The sequence below is a fragment of the Heloderma suspectum genome, chromosome 1 (assembly GCF_057233095.1).
Source record: "Heloderma suspectum isolate Gila_16-S chromosome 1, 16-S_ref, whole genome shotgun sequence".
NCBI lineage: Eukaryota > Metazoa > Chordata > Lepidosauria > Squamata > Helodermatidae > Heloderma > Heloderma suspectum.
Genome location: NC_139458.1, coordinates 47,921,982 through 47,938,759, shown reverse-complemented (window position 1 = coordinate 47,938,759; position 16,778 = coordinate 47,921,982). Strand labels below are relative to the sequence as shown.

The following is a 16,778-nucleotide window of genomic DNA, read 5'->3' as shown; positions in this document are numbered from 1 at the left end:
CTAGCAGCCCCAGCCCAAGGGCTCATGCTGCCTGAGGCAGGAGAGAATGTGTGCCGCCACTGCTGCACCGCACCCCTTCCCACCGATGCCACTGCATCATGCTGCCCCCTTCTGTATACTGTACCTTTGCTGCTACTCTTCTAGTTGCAGGGCTCTTGCAAAAGCTCAGCTGGGTCTTGCAGGAGCTCGGGCAGCCTGGTCTCACGAGATCTGGAGAGCTCTTGGAAGAGCCCCACAATGGCTTCTTCTGGCTGTGCAGCAGCAAAGGTGAAACTGCGCAATGAGGGAAACAGCGGGCGGGCAACTGCTCCAGAGAGCCCTGTCAGTTTCTCTCTTGGTGTGGCGAATATCACAGTGGGAGAGCAGCTGGCAGGTCTTTCCAAAGCACCTGCTGGAGGCATCAAGGCAGTGGTGGAAGGTCCTCCTGGAGTGGGGGGGACAATGCAATTTGCTGCTCCTCCGACTCTGCCACCTGATGTGGGCACCTCACCCTGCTTCATTATACAGCTGGCCCTGTCCTCTAGACTTAAGTGCAAACTTGGGCATGTTCTCAAGTCACTCTTTCATTAAGGGACCTTTTAACTTTGGCAATAGGACGTCTTGGCAGCAGGATGGGAACCACTGGCTTGCGCGCACATGCGCACCCACACACACTGGCTTCTTCAATTACAGGCATTTATTAAAGACAATCAAGAATCTGAGATATTATTTGGGGACGTTAACTTCGTAGAGCATTTAGAAATCAAAACAAGTGAAACATACAGAGCACTGTATGGAACTGCAGTCTGCATGGAACCAATTCCCTAGGGGGGTAGTGGGCTCTCCCCCACTGGAGGCATTCAAGATGAGGCTGGACAGCCATCTGTCAGGGATGTTTTGATTTAGATCCCTTCTTTGAGCAGGGGGTTGGACTTGATGGCCTTGTAGGCCTCTTCCAACCCTACTGTTCTATGATTCTATGACTAAACATAGATGAAGTAGATTCAGTTGTGAGGAAACAAGCTTTGTTCTCTCAGTGGCTGAACCGAGAGTGCAGTACATAAGCTAGGCTGTGGAATGCATTGAATATCTGGTCTGATCTAGTCTGGATTTTTGGGTGCAAGAAGGTCACAGAGTGGGGGGGGGCAGGAGCAGCGTTAGGAAGATCAGAAGCTTAACTACTGGGAGAGGAAAAGAAAGTTCTGGGGCAAGCTTGCAAGAGAATAGAGTTCAACAAGGCTTGTCCTAGCAGGGGGTGGGACAATCAGGCTAATCTTGGCGCATAGTTGCTATAACGAAAGGGGATGGTAAGATGAGGTCACCTATAGCTTAACACATGCATGCACACTTCCAATTTCCCGTGCCTCGTGCGCAATACACCTCTTCCAGTTTCCTCCGGAGGAAAAGGGTGACCCTCTAAGGGCTTTCTTTTATTACTATAATCACAGTTAGCTTGGCCAAATCTTCTGAAAAACTTGACTAAGTGCAGTGAAGGCTGGTGGCTCCGATGTAGCTGGGGCAGCAAATCCACTCTGGGTTTCAGTCAGAACTCTAATGGAGTATCCAACTCCTCTAGAGTTCTGACTGGTTCTGACTGAAACCCGGAGTGGAGTGGCCGCCCCACTGACATCAGAGCCACCAGCCTCCACTGACTTCATGATGTGGGACAGAAAGGAGACTTGAGGAGGTGATAGGAGTTCTGGCCTCAGTGCTTCCCACTAGATGGTCAGGAGAAGGCTTGCACTACCTGGCTGGGCTCCAACTAAATATTGTCCAGAATTTGACCAAATTTGTATCCACACACCATCAAAAAAGAGGATGCAGAGTAGGAGGCTACACTTTGTAGCTGAAGTTCCTCCTGCACATAGGATAGAATTGCGACAGATAACTCTCCTTGGGTTTGAGTCTCCTAGAAGAGGGCATGGCTAGCTGGCTGGCTAGAACCAGAGCACTCCACACCGCAACATTTTGTTGCAGCTCCTTCTGCTTAAAGAGCAGAAATAAGGAGTGCCCTGCACTTACTTTCCTCCCCTCAATGCCCAAACTGCAGAAATCTCTCCACTGTCATCATCCACTGGTACCTTTGTAGCCTTAAGGCAGGCTTCCCCAATCTGGTGCCCTCCAGAGGTTTTGAATTTCAACTCCATCAGCCCCCAGCCAGCACGGCCAATGGCCAAGAATTCTGGAAGTTGTCATCCAAAACATCTGGAGGGCACCAGGTTGGGAAAGGTTGCCTTAAGGTAACCGTTTCAGTACCTCCTTCGAGTAAGATTGATGCACCCTCCAAAGAAGCTTAATGAATGTGTGCATCTGAAGCACTTTGAGATCCAGGCTGGGTTTGATTCCTCGGCAGCCTCTCTTTTGCACTCTGGCTGGGATCATTTTATGCACTTTATGTCCAAGCGCAGTGCATCCCATTGACTGGACTTCTTTGACCTCTGTGCAACCTTCCTAATCACCTCCCCAATACAACCACCATGAAAAGGCAAGGGCTCTTTCCTGCTCCTATCACCCAGCTTTCACTGAAAGCAGGTGTGGGGTAGTGGCTAGATCCTTGGACCGGGAGTTGGGAGATCCGGGTTCTAGTCCCCACTTGGCCACGGAAGCTCACTGGGTGACTTTGGGCCAGTCACAGACCCTCAGCCCAACCGACCTCACAGGGTTGTTGTTGTGAGGATAAAATGGAGACAAGGAAGATTATGTACGCCGCCTTGGGTTCCTTATGGAGGAAAAAAGGTGGGATATAAATGCAATAAATAAATAAATAAATAGGCCATTCACACCTGCCAAAAGGGATTCTGGGGTTGCTGCTGCTTTGCTTGCCAAGCAATCAGTGGCTGTGTCGCACTGGGCCTCCCTGATCACCCATTCCCCAAATGTACTGCATTGTTTGTGAGCTGTTTGTGTCTAAAACGATTGCATAAATGCAGCTGATAGTAGGTGACTCCTTGAACTTGCCAAGGAATTTCAGTCATCTCTAAGTGACACTCTAATGCTCTAAGTCAGCCTGGTGCCTCTCCAGATGTTCTGGGCCACAAAGTCCCATCATTCCCAGCCAGCAGCCAGGGAGGCTGATCTAAATCAGTCCATCTCCCAAGCAGCTGTGGACTCCGCCTGGCACTGGAGTGTGAGGCCCTGCCCCTCCACAGCTGTTCTTCTTTTGCACTGAAACACTTTTGTTTACAGGCCCATCAAAAATGAAATGCATCTTGTGCTCAGTACATTCTCAATCACATATAACATGCCTCCCAGAAGCACTGTAGTGGGATATTTACAGTTAAGTGGACAACAGTGAGAAAAGGCCCCATTTTCCTTCCAAATTCTTCTTCTCTCTCCCCAGCTGTGGCTGCCATTTTGTCTGGAGGACAGAATGTTGCAACCTCACGAATGGTTCTCAGGATCTACAGGGAAATGTCACCATATTTCATCATGCAAACTGGGGTGGGCAGACTTCAGGCTTGTTGGGTCTACTTTGTTTTTCTAGAACTCTAAAATCCTCCAGCCAGAGCCAGGTGCAAAAGACATACACTTACTATTAAAGAACAGGGTGCCTCTGTGCACATTCTGAGCATAAGAATTTGTTTTCAGTACCAGAATTGAACTGCGCTCCCAGTCCTTTCACACAAAAGCCCTAAACAACTTGGGACGAGGATACCTAGCAGAGCATCTTCCCCTATATGTATCCAGCTGGCCACTAAGATCTTCAGAGGAGGTCATTCCACGACCAACAGAATGTTGCCATGTTATATCTCAAAGGCGGGCCTTCTCGATAGTGGAACCCACCCTCTGGAAATCCCCCCCCCCCAGCAGTTTGGGAGGCAGAAAATGTGGTATGTTTCAAATGCCTCCTAGAAATGCACTTGTTCATCCAGGTCTTCTTTGGCTTGCAAATAATCACAATCGATCAGAATTGTGTCTGTATTGTTACTGTAGTTTTAACATTATTTTAATAGTGTATTTTAAACACGTTATTGTTGTAGTTGAAATTGTTTTGATAGTGTTTTAATATTGTATTTAAATGTGATTTTTAATATTTGTATGTGAACTGCTTTGCAATTTTTAATATTAAGCGGTATATAAGTATTATTACTCAAATTAAATAAATAAAAGTCCACTCCTGGTTATCACAAGCTTTCTTCATTTCAGCAGCCTAATTTAGATTGGGGGGGTGTCATTTTGCTGTTGCTACTGTTAAACAGTTAGGAGTCAGAAACCTTTGTTGATCTACTGCAAATCACAAGATCTACCAGTAGATCCTGATCTTCCTGCTGCCCATCCCCTGCTGTAAATGAACATCCACAGACAGCCATGGCCACCTGTCAAAACATAAGAAGGAGACTGGGGGATCTTCCAGATGGACGGCTCCCAGCGCTAACAGTCAAAATGCATTCTGCAGCTATCCCATCTTAACTTCCTTAACAGGTTTTTTTGTGGGAAGAAAGACAGTAGAAGAGTGAGAAAACACAGGAGGGTTACAAGTGGAAGACGATGTCATCTGGACCCCCCCCCCCCTAAAATTCCAGGAATGAGGCAGGTCGATGGCACCATAAAAGGCTCATCTGGCAGCACCATTGATCTGTACTCTGCGTATTTATTAGTATTAATCATTACCCAGAGTGGCTGGGTGACCAGGCAGATGGGTGATTAATAAACTTAATAAATAAAAAATTATTTAGTGCATTTTTATCTTGCCCTTTTTTCAAGGAGTGCTGAGAAGCATCCATACTTCTCCCCCCGTTTTATCCTCAAAACAACCCTGTGAGGTGGGTCAGGCTGGAAGTTAGTGCCTGGCCCAAGTCACCCGGTGAGTGAGCACTTGAACCCTGGTCTGCCCAATCCTGCTCCAACATTCTGACTGCAAGAACACGCTGGCTCTGGAGGAATAAGGATGGGTGCGACAGATGGGGTCTGGGGACCCCCATATTCTATTCCTGTTTCCACTTTTTACAGGAAATTCTGTGTGTGGCCCTCCAGCCAGGAAAGAGAACGAGGTCCGGTCTGCTGACACCCCCAGAGAGGATGGCTGAACACGCACACATGCGTGCACGCACGCAAAAAGAGAGAGCGCGCGCATTTAAAGGGCCAGTGCAGTCGCCCTAGGTCATTTGCATCATCCTGGCCAGATCACTGCAGCGCCCGGGATTTTCTGCAGTACGTGGTGGGGGCGAGGAATAAAGAGCCTTCCCTTGGCAAGCAGGGCGGAGCTGGACAGCCCAGGTTGGCGCTGCTTCGAGGGCTGCAGCGGACCAGCCCAAGCCTCTCCTTTTTGAACGAAGCTGACGAGCGGCAGGGGATAGTGCTGCCTGTCATAAATCCGCTTTAATGCAGAATTACACACTCCGGGAGAGAGCGGAAGACAGGAAGGCTTGGCGGTCCATGGGGTCACGAAGAGTCGGACACGACTTAACGACTGAACCACCACCACCACCAGCGGCAAGGGACCGCATTAAATCCAGGGTAAAGCAAGTACGCACACTCAGCCAAAGATCATTTTGGAGCCGCCCCGGTGTCTCAGTGACACTGTTAATGGGACAGAAAGGGAGGCGAGCAAGTGGGCCCCACCCTTAGCTGCCAGAAACCAATACAGAAGATTTCCTCTGCACTGCTGCAGTGTGGTAGTAAAGTTGCTAGTTTAGGGGGGCGGGGGTGGGGAGAGAATCCTGTTTCTAATGCAGGCTCATCCTTCCTTAGTGCTCTTTGCAGAGTCAAGGCAAGGGTACGCCAGACACGAAGAGCTCTACGGGGTTTGCATTTTTATCTTACATCAAACTTCTCTCGGCCTCACCCCTTCTAGTGCCGGATTAGGGTTTTACAATCTAAACTTGTCCACGCGCTCCTCCCTTCCTCTCCCTGCCGCCCCGCCCCGCCTCGGTGTGTCTTCAGGGGGAAGACACAGCTGCTTTGACAGGGGAGGTTATTTTTGCTCTGCCCTGCTTTCCACCTCTCTGTCGTTTTCCAAGGTTTTGAGCCCTTTCAGTCAGGGGCCATGTGAAGGGTAGAACATCTCAGCCTAGAGCTGCCCACAGGAATTCATGAGATCAAAGCTTTCAACAACACCAGCTGAAAAGGGAAGGCAAGAGAGAGAAGAGTAAAAATGTACCATGAGGAGCACGTTGTGAAAAGAACTGTATGAACACGTCAGACGTGTTTTTATTTTTGAAACATCTGCTCTGGGTGTTCCTGCCATTTGTCTGCCATGGAACCCCTGTGCATTGCTAAGGATTCTGGGGTGTATTATAGGGGACGCATTCAGTGCACACGGGATGCTGGCCAGGCCTCTGTCATTGGGGCTGTTCACCACCACCCTGACTGAGATGAGAAGGCAGTCTAGAAAGCACCCAAATTTCCCTGCGTTTGGCCCCAGCTGATACTTTCCCCTGCCTTCAGAAACTTGACATCAGCATTTCAGTCCACGCCCAGAAGTGGCAATGTGCAAACACCATCTATTTATAACGTGTTCTGTGTCTGTGATTCAACAGCCCCAAACCACACACAGTCCCACTTTATCACCAGTGTTTTAAAAGCATAGGCCTCTAAAATAATAAATGTGATATGAAGCATAATTATGGATTCTGCCTGCTTCATTTCCCTTAACTTAAGAATTGGTCCACTGGATCAGACCAGAGGTCAGACTTGACCCAAGATATTTTGCTGCCTGATGCTAAGGACAATATGGCATTACCCCATCTCCTGCCCAGTGCACATACAGAAGCTGGCCAAGACCGACAGATGAAACTTTCTTCAACACTGGTGACAGGACAGTGTCCTCCACCAACAGGCTAGCTTAGGGTGCATAAGGCAGGCTGCGTAGCACACAAGCTCTGTCCTAACTCACTGCCCTTCCCTGCCCCGCCCCCCACCAACATCTGCCACCTGAAGCAGCTGCTTCACTCTGCCTAATAGTAGGGCCGGCCCTGCCAAAGGCGCATATAGTCCAGCATTTCTCTTTCCAACAGCAGCCAGTCAGATCCCTATTAATGGAGAGAGCTATTACGGAAGTGAACATCAGAGAGATCTACTTCCTGTGAATCTGGTGGTTTCATGGTTCATTATCATGGCTAATAGTTGCTGATAGATCTGTCCTCCTAAGCTATGTCTAATCCTGGCTAAGAGACTGAGTGATGAATCAGAAAGTCTTGGGTTTGAAGAACCCCATGCTGCCGTAATGAACTCACTCGGTGGATTTAGGCAAGCCATACTTCTGCAGCTTCAGTCCCAGCACCATTCACCACCCCATCTACAATTTGGGGGTTATAATACTTGTCTACCTTACAGGGTTGTTGTAAGGATTACAATATATGTGAAGTGCTTTGAACACTACAAAGCACTATAAACACAAATGCGCACACACACACACATGCGCACACACATGAAGAGAAAGGGAGGGAGACCAGAAAGAGCCTTTTCAGTGGCCACACCCAGGTTTTGGAATTCCATGCCCAGGGAGATCTACCTTAGCCCTTTCCTGATGGTCTTCAACTGCAGCATGAAGCAGTGTGGCCATGCGTCTTTTTTTACTGAGGATCTCTATATGAAGAAGTTGTCTGGTTGAAGCAGTATCCTGTCCAATTCCAGTATAAAGATAAAGAACCAGAAGAAGTCTTGCCCATCAACATACAATAAATCTGCAAAATGCAATAAACAAGCATCAAAAAATGTGGACATCATAAAAACAACCCTCCAAAATCCAAAGCCACCAAAAACAGTAACTCATAAACCCCAAAGAACTCATAGTGAAGACACAGAGAAAGGGGCAGAACCTTATCTGCATAATGAGGAAAAGGTGTTTCAGCTGAAGGCCTCCCCAAACAACAAGGTTTTGGCCAAATGCCAAACATAAAGTATCTGGGCTTGGTGAATCTCAGCCCAGAGGGCATTCTACTGAGGGGTGCACAACCGAAAAGGCCCAACTCCCTTTTGCCACCTGATGGGTCTCAGATGGCAAAGGGAGCTGGATCAGGGTCTCCAGTGATGAACGGAACATGCGGGCAGGAACATATGGAAAAAGGCAGTCCTTAAGGTACCCAGTTTAGGGCTTTAAACTTTAAAGGCTAAAACCAGCACTATGAATTGGACCTGGAAAAAGACTGATATCTCTCAATAGGCAGATAATGTCAGTTATCTAGAGGAGTGGCATTTACATCTTGCATTTCCTCACGCCTTCCATTGTTATCTGTCCATTCCCTTCTCTTTTCAGGTAGCTTTCAGCGTCAGGGAAATGACGGCACACAATATGGCATCATTCCTACTGGCAGTGCATCTTGGCCACCCGTGTCTCCTGAACTGCACATCCTCTCTTTTCCCCCACCCCCACCCCATACACTTCTCTGGCTGATGAACCTGACACAGATAATGAGTGTTATGCAGCAACAGCTGCAGACAGTTTCCCATCAGTCTATTTCTGGAGCCGTGTGTTATGTGCCAGGCTGTATATATATTTAACTTCACATGCTTTAATCCAAAGGGGGTCAGGAAATACGAGCAATGAAGGCTCTTATTGTGGAAGGCTGGAATGTACTGGAATGTTGACATTGTCAGGCCAGGGGCCCTCCGCAATGGAAGGTAATGCTGACCTCACTGTCTCACACTTGCTTTTGCCTGCCTCCAGAGAATGCAGCTTTAAAGCCAGTAACCCTTTGATGCCCAACAGGCCTCTCTTTCCAAATGCTCTCTCCCTCCCTCTCTGCTTTGATCTACAGGTACCAAGGTTTTCAAATAATCTTTTCTGGTTTTGGGGGAAGGACACTTTTGCCCACCATAGAATCAGAAGGTTTTCTGTGCAAGACAAAGCCCTGGTACACTCTTGATATCCTATAAGAACAATGGTCTAGTTTCTAATGATTTTGTTCCTTTGTTTGTTCCTTTGTTAGTTTCATTTCTTTACCACCCAATTTCATTTCTATACCACCCCGAAGCCTTCTGGGCAGTTCACAACAATTAGAACCACAAAATATACCAGTGAAACACAATATAAAAGTGCAACCCAAAATAAAACCTAGCAGCAATGCAGAGATTTAAAATACAATAATGGCTCATTGAGTTTAATGTGGAGATTTAATGTTCTTATTGCACATCACCCTGAGTGCCTGCTAGGTGGAGGGTGTGATTTTATAATCTAATAAATCAATAAATAATATACTGCCAACCTGCGTGCCTAGCCCTGCAGCCCATCCCCAGGAGGGACAGCGGTTGCTTTCCAACCTGTCTTCTCTGCCCCTTGTGGTAGCTCCTCTAACATAAACATACATTGTGATGTCATCAGATTTACTACATGATCCCTGATTGGGTAGGATCACCTCTATGACCTATCTAAGAAGTAGAAATAGGAAGGAGGAAGAAAAATCAGCCTGGGTTGGATGGTGTCTAAGAAAGAAGGAGCCAGGGAATACAGTGGCTCCGAACAGCACTGAAATAAGCAGATCATGCAGGCAGCTCTTGCCTCTTGCACAGCAGCATGGCAGGAGAGAGACACAAAGCAAAGAAGAACATGCCACAGTCTTTAGGACCAAGGAAGGATGCACATGCTTGGTGCTCAATACCACAGCTGTTTCTGAGTTCATTTCCTCTTCATCCAGACCCTCTCATCACACTCCTGGCCTCCAGGCGGACTGGATTGCCTTCTGACTGGTCTGGCTGGATTTTGAAAGCCCAGAACCTATTTATTTTTTAATGACGCACTCCTCAGGGGCTTAAAAACCAAAAGGTGATAACCCTAGAACTCTTGCACAATGGAACAAATGCAGAAAGCTGTCTGGGGTAGAGGAATAGCAATCATTTTCCTGCCGTGCTGAAATGTATGATGTTCTCCAACATTTGATGGAGGATAACAGGCATGCACTTTAGGCATAGGCTGTGAAAAAAGTTTATTATAGTACGGTAGCAAGTCAGCTAAATAAGCATGCCATATGTATGGAAGGAAGGCCCGTATATTGCAGGGTGCAGGCTGCCCTTGTGCTGTAAAGTGTGCTTTGCATACAGAGCTACATCGTACTTCTTCTAATGAAGGAGGTACAGTCCACCCGTCCATGATGGTAAGAAGGTTTAGGCCCCTCTGCAAGATTGTCCCCAAATCGAGCGCTTTATTCTTCCCCATGGTAGTTAAAGGCACACTTATAGGAGAGGAATTAAGAGTGCCCCTGCCCCCTGTTCTTGGTGAGGGCAAGTGGCAAGTCTCCCTCCTCTGCTGTGTTCCAATTCCAAATTACAGCTCACTTATAGGCAGCCCATATCTGCACAGTCCCACCCCAGTTGTCCCTTGGAAACACTAGAGTGTGACAGAACGTTGGGAGAGCCGGACAAAATGTTGGAAAGTGCCTTTATACAGAGAAAAGGGCTAACTGAAAAATATAAATTTCCTTACAAGCCAAACCCCTCATTTTCAGATTGAGATGGTCTACATCTTGCAAATTTCTGTGCTTAACCATCTCATTTTGAAAAGGGAGAGGACAATATCCAACAGGACACTACCGCTAATGTCAATGACATTACGCTACCATAAACTATTTCTAGCACGAAGCCAACAGCATTTGCTAGTGTGACAGGTTTTCCAGGGAAACCCATCAGACAAGCAAATGCTATTGGTCTTGGGCTAGAGAGAGTTTACACTAGCTCAATGTCATTTATGTTAGCAGTAGTGTTGTGCTGGATACTGTCCAAAGAGATCTATACTTGACATGAACCAAAGAGGTATGTGATTGGGTCTAAGATTCGGACATTACAGCCAAGGAGAAAACATGGATGCAAGAGTAACATACGAACATGCACTTTTGCACATTCAATGTAATGTCTGAAGAGGGAAGTTATAAGTCACGTGTCTTCACCAAGGCACTGCATGTGGAGCTCATTTGTCTCACCACAGTAGAGATGCACAAGTTCCCTGCTGGAGTATTAGAAGTTCAAAAGGCAGATGCACACCTATACACCCATTTTATCTGCTCGATCCAAAGCCCCTCTTCCGTTCCCAAGCAAGACAAGACTCTATTCTGAGGGACAGTACTATGTACAGATTTAATGCACAATGACACCTGGCTATAGACAGTGAGAAAATATTCACAGGAAATAGGAGGGTGCAGAAAGAGACAATGATCTGAAGGTTTTTCTTACATGAGCCGTGAAGCAGAATTTCATTGTGGTACTGGTGGCTTTTTCAAGCTAGCCTAGAGATTAACAACAAGAGACCTCGATGCTTCTTTGTAATACCAACAATTTTAAAAATACTTCAGGACAGTTTTTGTTGTTGCGGTTTGGGTGTAACCCATTTGTAGAGCACAACAGCCACTACCCTCAAGCAAGGATTGAGAGTTTCCCCTCAGACAAGGACCGACTTGGAGATTCTCAGGCTCAACAGCAGGCTGCTGTGAACAAGGATGTAACCCCCTCCTTCCTGCTGAACCCAGGATTGGTGGTGCTGTCAGATCTAAGAGCACTCATCACCAGGGCGAGCCCAGGACACTTTGCTGCCTGAGGTGAAGGACAAGATGGTGGCCACCTCCCACCCCCATTCCATGAGTGAGCAGTGAAGTGGCCAAGTTTGCGGATGGCACCAAATTATTTGTTGTTGTTTATTCGTTCTGTCGCTTCCGACTCTTCGTGATTTCATGGACCAGCCCACGCCAGAGCTTCCTGTCGGCCGTCGCCACCCCCAGCTCCCCCAAGGTCGAGTCCGTCCCCTCCAGAATATCATCCATCCATCTTGCCCTTGGTCGGACCCTCTTCCTTTTGCCTTCCACTTTCCCTAGCATCAGCAACTTCTCCAGGGTATCCTGTCTTCTCATTATGTGACCAAATTATTTAGGGTGGTTAAAACAAAAAAGGATTGTGAAGAGCTCCGAAAGGATCTCGCCAAACTAGGAGAATGGGCATCTAAATGTCAAATGTGGTTCATTGTAAGCAAGTGTAAAGTGATGCACGCTGGAGCAAAAAATCCCAGCTTCAAGTATAGCCTGATGGGATCTGAGCTAGAGATGACTGACCAGGAAAGAGATCTTGGGGTTGCAGTGGACAGCTCAGTGAAGATGTCAACCCAGTGCGCGGCCACTGTAAAAATGGCTAACTCCATGTTAAGCATAATTAGAAAAGGAATTGAGAATAAAACTGCCAATATCATACTGCCCCTGTACAAATCTATGGTGCGACCAGACTTGGAATACTGTGTACAGTTGTGGTCACCACACCTAAAAATGATATTGTAGAGTTGGAAAAAGTGCAGAAAAGGGCAACTAAAATGATCTATTTATTTATTTATTTATTATTAAATTTATTAATCGCCCATCTGGCTGGTCACCCAGCTACTCTGGGCGATGTACAACATACAATAAAAACAGTTTAAAACAATAAAATTCTACAATAAAAACATTTTCTAAAATACCCTAACCCACCCCAAATGCCTGGAGCATCTCCCCTATGAGAGAAGGTTACAACAGCTGGGATTGTTTAGCTTGGAAAAAAGGGGGGTAAGGGGAGACAGGATAGAGGTGTACAAAACTATGCATGGTGTGGAGAATGTGGATAAGAAGACCTTTTTCTCCCTATCTCATAATACTAGAACCCAATGCAGTCATCCCATGAAGCTGATTGGTGGGAAATTCAGGACAGATAAAAGGAAGTACTTCTTCACACAGCACATAGTTAAACTATGGAATTCGCTACCACAGGAAGTAGTGATGGCCACCAATTTGTAGGCTTTAAAGGGGGATTGGACAAATTCCTGGAGAAGGCTGTTGATGGCTACTAGTCTTGATGGCTATGTGCTACCTCCAGTACCAGAGGCAGTGAGCCTATGTACACCAGTTGCTGGGAACATGGGTGGGAGGGTGCTGTTGCGCTCATGCCCTGCTTGTGGGTTCCTGGTCAACTGCTGGTTGACCACTGTGTGAACAGAATGCTGGACTAGATGGACCCTTAGTCTGATCCAGCATGGCTCTTATCTTCATGTACAGACACTGACTGGACTGGCAAAAGTGGCAATGTGCAAACATGGCCTCTTTATAGTCTGTAATTTGAGAGCCCGAAACCATACACAACCTCACTTTACCACCACTGTTTTAAAAGCATAGGCCTCTAAAATAATAAATGTAATATAAAGCATAATTATGGATTGTCTGCTTCCTTTCATTCATTTCAGGATTGCTGTATTGAATCAGACCAGAGATCAGGGCCAGCTCAAGACATTTTGCTGCCTGAGGCATAAGGATAAGATGGTTCTTTCCCACCTGTCCCCCGCCACCCCAAAGCACATGCAGAAGCTGATCAGACCGGCAGCTAAGGTGGCCACTTATGAATTGCCCAAGAAGAGGATTAAAAAGCGTGCAAATTTGCATAGAATTTGCATGTGCTAATGTATATGTATAAAAACACATTTATTATAAGTTAAATAAATAAAAATACAGTACACCCCACCATAAGTGGGGAAAACTGTGACCGGATGACCTGTGTGCCATGCTCAGCCTGCTGTCCAGGTGCTGTTGGTGGGCAACTTTCCTGATGGCTCTTTCTCTTTAAATCAGATTTGGACTGGACAGCCCTTCAAGCAGGGGACTCTTCTCTGCAAAAGAAGATCCATGGCCATGGTACTGACAGCTGAATCTTTCTTAAACAGTGGCAAAGAGCAAGTGTCTTCCACTGCACCGGAGGGCAGCAAGCTGGCTACAGTGGGAGTTGGTGGCTCTGGTGTCAGTGGGGCGGTGAATGCACTCTGGGTTTCGGTCAGAATCAGTCGGAACTCTAAAGGAGCTATCCAAGGTACTGCTGCACGGGCCAAACGTTCCTCTTTTTGCAGTGAGTCTCACAGGCACATTAAGCCCTCCCTGGATTGCATGTGCATTTATTTGACGATGGGAATCTTGAGCTGCAGGTGTGAAAAAAAAGGTAAGGCCCAAGGTGAGGACGAAAGAAGTGGGCCTCAGGGTGGAGGCTAATGAATCACACCTGTCTGAGTCAGCAATAATTAAAGCTAAGCTCTTTGAAGGCTTCCAGCACCTCCAAGCCAAGCTGAGCAACAAAAGAGCCTCAGCTGGTAAACAGGGGGGGGGGGGGATCAAGTATTAGCCAAAGTACCTTGTTACATGAAGATGCTGACCATGTTAAATGTTTCTGTGAAAGGCTTCCCCTTACTCAAATGTGCATTTGCTGGCTGAGGTTATGATGTTGATGCCAGCTGCCCAAGGATGTGGCATTTTATGGGAGTGATTAAAAAAGATTTGGTGCCAGAAGTTTAGAGCTGGAAAAGAGACAGCTTGTACACACTGCAGAGAGCTGAACTAGCACACCCTGCATACGTAAGCATGTTGGCACATAGTGGTTAGCATGTTTTGTTTTGTTTTAATCACACTGTTTTATACATTTGTAGATCAGTGTTATGCAGGCATTTAAAAAATTAATCTATTTTTATCCTGCTCTTCCTACAAGGTGTTCAGGACAGCGTACAACATACCGGTGAGGTAGGTCACACTGAGAAATAGTGCCTGGCCCCAAATCACTCAGTGAGCTAAATGAGGGTATTTTTTAAACCCACTCTCCCTGGTCCAAGCCTGACACTAACCACTGACAACATGCCAGCTCTCCCAGTTTAACTTACTCCATTTAACTGATGAGCTGAAACTGGCCAGCCCTATCATTTGGCAGGGTGAGGCAGCTTGCTTCCAGCAGCAGATTTTAGGCAGCAATTTAAGCAGCAGTTAAAGGCAGCAAATTGCCAATGATAATTATTTTAAACATTTTATCACCATAGATGGCTCAATTTGGATTTTAGGCCTTTGGCACCTATGAGTCTTGGGCTGTCTCTGGAGTGCCCTGAAACCAGCACAACTCCTGGAGCTCCCAGTGAATACTCAAAGTAGCTTGGACTAATGTATTGGCAGCACAGCAAGTAGGTGAAGCAAGGTCAAGAAAAGGAAGAAGGGAAAAGGCAGAGACTTGACAGGCCCAAGGTGATGATGATCTGGGCCGAAACTCTATTCTTTTTGCTGCAGACATTTTTACTATGGTTTGTACAGCAAAACAGGGTTGCCAACATTTCAATCTGTCCCAGTAGCTGTTCCTTTCACAAACGACTGATCTGCAATAATAAGCAGGTGATCATGTTTATCTCCATGCTGTGAAAAGGGCGACCCACTAGTTTTTGCAAATCCAGCTGATGTGAAAGATTCACCAACACTGATACTTTTCTGGTCAGCTGGCAACTGTGAAGCCAAGATTTGTGGAAACCTTAAGAGCTGCATGTATATTGCCAGCTAGGGTTGCCCTTTCTCCCTTTTTTCTTTTTAGCAAGGCTCCTGTGCCTTTACAAGCTACGCGACACCAGAATCCAACAGCTGCAGCTTCTCCCCAGCAGTGTAAGCTAAGGGCTGGAAAAGCACGTGCCCTGCTGAGCTTCTATCTGTTATGTCGCTGGTAAAGGCACAGGACCCCTGCCAGGAAAATAAAAGTTGAGAGCCTTACAAAACTGCAATAGTTCCTTTTGTTCTTGCTGGAACCTCTGCATTGGTGTTATTTCTTTTGCTAGGAAGGGGTTAACTGGTATGCCCTTGCTAAGCTCCAAGTCTCCTTGCATTCCAGGGTAAATAGTGTTTTGCAGAGGCTGGTTACCTATGGCAACAGCTGAGGGGAATATTGCAGGAGAATTTTCTGAATCACAGGCTTTACAGCCCATATATTTATGCTGCAGTGAAAACACTTCCAGCTCCCCACCTCTGATGCAAGCAGGGTTTTATTTTTTAACAGAGCCATTCAAAAGTCCCCGGGAGTTGCAAACAAGAGCTTTTAGAACAGAGCAGTCTGCAAAACCCCTTGCAGAATTGGACACTTCTGAATCTATCCAGACCACATCTTTGGCAGTGTGAATTTTTAAGCATCTGTAAAACAGGGGGAACAGCGATTTGTGTCACAGCATTGTCCTGAGGATGAATCAGAAGCAGAGCTGTACCTTACTACCAGACTCAGGGGCAGGGCAGGCCATCCATCTACATAAATATGTAGGTGTGTTTCAAACTTCATGTGAAGCCATGAATTGTATTATACGGCTTTGAGATTCTCAAAGTGCGCTGGCTTTCAGTTCAATAAAGCTTTCATCGCCAAAGCCCTCAGTGGGTCATGCTGCAAATGTGTGGGTAGATGGGTACAAAGCATACAGATGTACACAACAGAGGTTTCGATGAGCTAACTATTTGAAAAAGCTGCTTATCCCCAGTGCAAACTTCATTTATTTGACCAGGTTTTAAAGTCTCCCCGTTCATGTGGATAAATGAAGTTCTGCTGTGGACTCATAAGACACAATGGGCTTAAGCATCCTGGATTACAGCCAGAATGTATTTACTTCACCATCCTATATCTTTAAACTAGAGAAGAAATACAGTGGCTGCACTCTCACTTGGAGCATTTAAACCTTAAATGCTCCAAGCGAGGAGAGTGCAGCCATTGTATTTCTTCTCCAGTTCCTGCCTGTTCAGTGTTGAACAAAATTAGAATTCTACTGGCCACAGCAAAAGAGGAGGAGGAGGAGGTAGGTGAGGAATGGGGTACGAGGCACAGTTGTTGCATCTCCTCTCTGCAACTCAGAACACTGAAAGGTGTGGCCACCAGCTCTGAGTGAGGAACTGGCAACCTTGATGCATATCTTTCTGTGAGAGGGAGAAATTAGAACTAGAGTTGATCAAGATCATTATTTTGGTAGGGAATACATTGTGAGCATGTCAGTTAATTCTAGGCAGCAGCTCAAATTCTTATAGAAAGTGAAACGCAATTTATGGCTATCTTTAAGAAATGATACACGACCTTGTATCCCACAACTCTTTACTGAGTAA

General features: G+C 46.4%; 1 protein-coding gene across 1 annotated transcript in view; it reads right to left on the bottom strand.

The window, feature by feature from the left end:
* Positions 1-1,578: 1,578 nt before the first annotated feature.
* IRF2BPL (interferon regulatory factor 2 binding protein like) overlaps positions 1,579-16,778 on the bottom strand; it is a 62,529-nt gene continuing 47,329 nt past the window's right edge. The window contains exons 2-3 of the mRNA XM_084841773.1: positions 7,433-7,604; positions 1,579-6,039 (exon numbers count right to left, since the gene is read on the bottom strand). The gene's annotated coding sequence lies outside the window, so the exon portion shown is untranslated. The remainder of the gene's footprint in view (positions 6,040-7,432; positions 7,605-16,778) is intronic.